Source organism: Cupressus sempervirens, chromosome 3 (genome assembly GCF_028749045.1).
Source record: "Cupressus sempervirens isolate cs-2001-9-10 chromosome 3, ASM2874904v1, whole genome shotgun sequence".
NCBI classification, from domain to species: Eukaryota; Viridiplantae; Streptophyta; class Pinopsida; order Cupressales; family Cupressaceae; genus Cupressus; species Cupressus sempervirens.
Window position 1 is genome coordinate 562,735,284 of NC_143120.1, and position 6,258 is coordinate 562,741,541.

At 37.3% G+C, this 6,258-nt stretch overlaps 1 pseudogene; it reads right to left on the reverse strand.

Moving 5' to 3' along the window:
* Window positions 1-4,120: 4,120 nt before the first annotated feature.
* Window positions 4,121-5,326, reverse strand: LOC149567666 (uncharacterized; annotated as a pseudogene).
* Between the last annotated feature and the right edge of the window lie 932 nt (window positions 5,327-6,258).

Below are 6,258 nucleotides of genomic sequence, written 5' to 3' on the forward strand. Positions count from 1 at the left end.
AAACTTGCTCAACTAATTCCTCATCTTGTTGTTCAATTTCTTTGACCAGATTTGGGATAACGACATTTGGTTCTATCATCATGTAAACTCCAAGGTCTGACTGTTCAACAAGGGTTGACGTATTTTGCATTTGGTCCTAAATAGCCCATTCATCGAGAAGCATATCTAGAATACCTTCAATCGGAGTTTGACTTTTTGCCCCATTATCCTCTAATTCATTTATTATCAAGTCGGCATTGACAGGGCTAGGATTATAGGGCTCAATGTGATCTTTTGCAATAGGTTCAGACTGGATAGTGACTTTGGTGCCATACCTAGTCCTAAACAACATATGTGACCAATCTGAAGATAAATAACCTCCTATCTTAGTAGTGAAATCACGCGAAAGACACAAGGCAAAATAAGGGGGTAACTCAATGATGTAGATATCTTGAGGAATAGAAAAGTTTGGACAGGCATGGAGAAACAAATCCAAACCCTTAACAACACCAATCGTGCCTACCGATGTTCCATCTAGCTGAACAACTCCCTTTTACAGAGGCTCATACTTAATTCCTAGCTTGTCCACAATTTGTTTAGGCATAACAGAGCTGCTAGCTCCCAAATCGATCATACAATTATGGACTAGGCTATTTCCAATAATTAAGGATACATAAAAAGGAGGTGATTTAGGCTGTACCAAAGTTTGAACTGCTGGACTTTCTTCGGCATTAGTCAATATGACTTTAGCACTATCAGGATTAGGCTCACTAGACAAATTCAAATCACGCAAAGTTGATTGCAACAAATCCTTTTGCCCCAGAATACTTAAAGAATCCCACAATGACATGGAAACATTAACCTTCTTCATTGAATCTAAAATATTGAAGGTAGGGACACTTACTTTGGCACCTTTAGAACGAATCACCGGATTATCAGTTGCCAGGGCAGCAGGTTGGATGCTTTGTTTGGGTACATTTGTTGATTGGTTAGCAGTTGGTAAAGATTGACCCCTTGGTGAAATCCTTTGGTTGGAAGGAATCTGCTGGGCTTGATTTGTAACCACGGCCGTTGCTGGTTTATCTGGTACCATAGCTACTTTTTCTGGTATGTTGGCATCCAAAGCTCTTTTTTTGCTTCTCGTGTTATCTGTTATTATGGAACCGTCCTGGTTAACTCCACAAAAGTCTTCTTTTTGCCAGTTTAACAATGTTGTTTTAGGTTGTTGCTCTACTTGATTGGATGTTGAAACTTCATTGGCTACAACTTGCTGGTTGACTGGTATACTCTGAATCATCAGTGCCTGATTGATCATTCCATTCACACAAGTATTCTGATTGTGTGCTTGGTTACAAGGATAGCACCATTCGAAATCTTGTACCAAGTTATTCTAAACAGGAACCATTTCCTTTGAAGTACTGGCAGAGTTTGGATTATAGGGTTGAAAAGGTCTATTATTGTATGCTCTTTGACCTTGATTTTGCTAGAACATGGGCCTATTCCCTTGGTTTTGCTGAAACCCAGGTTGTATAGGCTATTGATAAGGCCTATAATTCTGACTTTGTTGCTTTTTAATATTAACTATCTCATTACCAAAGTTTTGTAGCAAGCCTTTGATTTCTTGAAGTTCATTTGATTGAGCTGAAACATCTGTTTGTAATGCATTCTGAGATGTTCCTGGTGCTGGCAGTGCTGGTACAACTGGAATGGCCGCTAAAGGAGCTACTTGCAATGGCTCTACTAGTGATAGCCTTGGTGCAACTGGAAAAATAGGCATTGCAGGCCTTGGGGCTATTTGACCAGCTTGTATCAAATTATTTTCTGCTCTTATAGCTATTTGATATGCATTTGGGAGAGTATTTCCTCCTAATGATTGAATCATTACAGCAATGTTGATGTTAAATTCCCTTAGGAAGTATAAGAATGCATGCTCAGCAGATGGCCTTACTGTCGCAGGAATTCTTTCCCAAGTCTTTTGGAATCTAAAGTTGAAATTAGATACCTGTTCATGAGGAGCCCGCTTGATAGTTGACAACTGCTCCATCAAAGAAAAATGATCTGAGGTATCCTTAAAAAAGTCACACAAGGCTGTTCCTGGCTGGTCCCAATCTGTAATGGATGTTGCAGCTAACCTTCTATACCATTCTAGAGCTTTTCCTTTAAATGAGGCTGCCAAGAGCCTAACTGCAATATTGTCTTCTGTCACATGATGTAATGCACATAAATTAGCTACATCTTGAATATGCTCTATAGGAGTGGTTTGTTCTTCTCTTGAAAGTATGGTAAACTTTTCAAAGCAGCTACTGGTATGGGATCATGTTGTGCTAGATTTAAAGGACTCCCCTGGTCAAACGCAGCAAAAGCTCTTGCCATTTTTGCTCTTCTTCTTCTTCTTCTGCCAAACACTAATGGGAATGACTGTACTAATACTGGACTTATAGGAGGAGGAATAGATTTTGCTCTTCTTGTCTTGACTAAGCTTTCTTGCACTCTGTCAGTTGTTCTCCTGCCTCTCCTGGGTAGTGATAGCTCACTGTATTGAAGAGATGCAGCACTGCTTCTTGTTTGGACTTTACTCATAAATTACTGCATTGAAAATACTCATACCAGAGTAACGGAGTCCCCAAGTGTGCTTATTTTTGCCTTTTGCAGAAAAATATATTGTTGAACACACCAACAACAATATCAAAAAAACATAAAAGAAGTACAAAAACTCCTTGACTCCCACCGGGCGTGCCAAAAACTGTTGTCACCCAAATTTGCACCCTATCAAATTACAATAGAAATTTGATAATTTAGGCCAACATTGGAACAGCCAAAGGCTGTGGCTAACCTATCAATGACTGAACCTCCGGATTCTAGGTCGGCTCCTTTATGGGAAATCACTTGATTGATTCTTCTAACACTACTTTCTTGCTGAGAAAAGGGTTAAGGAAGATTACAAAAAATGGAAAAAATAAACTACTTCCTAAAAGGTGATGCACCAAAAATGTTTAAAGAAAGGTTTCAACTAATAACGAACATTTCACCATCAAAATGTAGGAAAAATACTAATGAGCACTCAAATTTTATATTGGCCTGCAATAGTATTTCACATTAAGGTTTTGATTCACAGGCTAACCTTATCAAATCAGAAAAAAAAAACTACACAATACCATTGAAAAAGATTGAGGCTTGAAAATCTTTTCCAAAATGAACCTGTAAAATGCTTGTCATATATTCAACTTTTCTTCAAAATAGTTACAGAAAAAGCACATAATAGTACTCAGGATAAAATATCACTCCATATTGTTTTGCATAACTCAGAACTAACTTCTAATGGGCTCTAAAACTCATTAAGTACAAAACCCAACCTCTTGGGTCGTATGCACAAACATAGCCTTGAAAATAACCTCCCCACTCCTCCAACAAGCATTCAATGACTAGAAAAGTCAAGCCAAGCTATCAACCACCCATGTGACTTATCAAAGCTGCCCCCAAAAGGCTCAAACTATCAATAAATGCCCCTTAACAACCCCTTGGAATGCTCAATTCGATCCCTAATATGCTCAAGCAAGTCCTATATTCCCTTTATTTGTTCCCCCAACTGATTCTGCATGCCTCATAGGTAACTAATTGATCATAAAAATCAATTATTAAATGCTTATGCACATACAAAATAAAATAAAGCTCATAAGAAAACTTAATAGCATATTAATATATCTTTTACAAGATAATATTAACACACTGTTAACATATTTACAAAGCTTTATTAAACAAAACTAAGGAAAAAAAATGTCGATAGGCATAAGGGCTCGGACTTGAAAAGATATTACAATATAGAAAAGGGTGTCTTTTGCATATGAACCCTAACATCATTAAGCATATTTCATTTTTCCATTTTGCTTCTTGTCTGCGATAATGAAGATTTTTGAAACCCTTGCCACCATGAGAGCCTGAAATGTAATTTGTGGGTTGACTGAAGACATCACTCCATTTGATTTTTCCCCTTTTCACAGTTTTTTAGGTAAAAAATTGTGTCCATTCATTTAGCTCGAGCTATCATGTACAATAACAGGTAAGCATGTATGAATTTGCTTTGTTTTTACTAGTATTATGGCTACCATCCGTAGGATTGTTACAAGAATTCCTTGCTATTATATTAAGAAGAATGTTCTTCAAATTTTGGGTTCTCTTCTTTTGTTGGCCATGTCTGTTCGCCTACAAGAGGATCTAGAACATTCTCAACAACAATGTGTTCCTGCTCTAATGTGTTTCACACCAATGATCGAAGAATCTTCTGACTTTGTGAGTTATCATCTAATTGCATGGAATCCACTTTACTCTTCTTGTGTTGATTAAGAGGAAACAGATCTTCAAGAATGTCAATTTGATCCAGTTGAAAATCTCTAGCTCCTTGCACATGAACCAACTAGTTAACAGATAGACTCTGTGCTCGCACATAGCCTGAAAAAAGCAGTGTACTCTTGCCTAAATCATGGTCCAATGTTGAAATTTCAACCTGCTGAGTCATAAGAAAAGGTCGTTGATTCCTCCATTGAGGTACTGACAAGCGCAACTCACCCAAATGTCTTACTAACTTTGGAAAGTCATCCTTCATATTTGCAGGGAATATTTTACAGTCTTCTGGAAATTCATTTGTAAGAGTTGAAATGCATTCTTTTTTAGCATCTTGTTTCTTCCTTTGATTCATTGGTAAGTCAATAATCAAGCCAATAGTGTTGGGCAAACCCAGAGCTCTAAGCATAGATAAGCATTGGCTTCCCATTAGATCAATATATCGATTGTGCACAACTCCATTGCTATAGCCATCAACCGAAGCTATAAATGCAATTATATCTGCAACCTATGCCATGTCTAAGCATGTATGAAGATTGCCATGTGGTGCTTCCAGAATTGTTGATCTTAATTTGCAAGTAGAAGAACAAAGAACATCTGTTATAGCTTCTATTTTTCCATTATCTGATATATCAATCTGCGTTGTATCTGCACCATTCAAATTGCATGTTTCATCCAAAGCAATTGCTGACGAAAGTTTTTGCTTTAGTTTTGTCAACTGAACATTTGATGAAAGAGGAAATAGTACAATAATCTGTGGGGGACTTGTTGAGCCAGTTAAAGCACATTTTTTTGCCAAAAGTGCAGCCCGCTTTTGTTCCCGAACCATTTTACAGCATTGGATCCTGGCAGCTTTTTCTCCTTTACTCATATCATGTTGTGAACCCTTGGATATCTTTGCACCTGACTCAGATAGTTTGTGTATGTGCCTTGAAGATTTTGATGCAAACCGAGTTTTATGTGGCTTATTCTTCTAAAATCAAGAGCCAACCATTGTAGACTTACTCTTTCTGGATTTCAAAATTCAAATAATATGAGCTCCGAATAAGCTATTATACTCTTTGAATTAAGGGAATTTATAGTGCATCGATTACAATACTCTTCATCTATAACTTTCACTGTATTTGTTGCTTGATCATAGATGTGTTGAATTTGCTTGTTTGCATAAACAACTGAATGTTGTGGCATGTATAGAACCCACACTTCTATCCACATTAGTATTATTGACCTTTGGAATAGATGTCTGTGAGCTCCTTTGCAAAGGTAATCTTGAATCGCATGGACATTACAAATGCACTTAACATGCTCGTTCTCTGAAGGATCCAAGGTTATATACTTTACTCGAACAGAAATACTCCCCAAATATTAATCCTTTTTGGTATAACTAATGGGTGTTTTCTCATGAGTCCCATCACAAGATTCAAGCTCAAATGTGTTCTCTTTACTACAACAAACTGCCTTCTTTCTTCCCAGGCAACAATTAATATGCATTTCTAGATTTTAAAAAAAATGTTGATTGAGTTGACTTATAGGGTTCGAGCATGGGCTTGTGACACCTATAAACAACTTCATTAGCAGTTGCACTTTTTGTTGATCATTTTAATGTCTCTGCTTTCTACACATGGCACAAACATGTTAATAATAAAATCACTTGTATGAATTGATTTTCAGACTTCTGATATTGTTACTCCATGATTAATTGAATTCACTATTCTTGTTCAAATCAGGATCAAGGGTAAATGGTACAAGTGTATATGTATGTTTTACAGAACCAGACATTGCTTACATCCATATGGATCTAGCTTGTACCTTTCTTTGATTTTTTTGCAGGAGTCGAATGCTTAGGGAACCAGGGAGAACTCAGTTTCATCAAGGCAACCTCGAGAATGCGGGCTCAGACCAGCCATATACCCCCAGGCAATGGCTAGTTCCCTTTCTCTA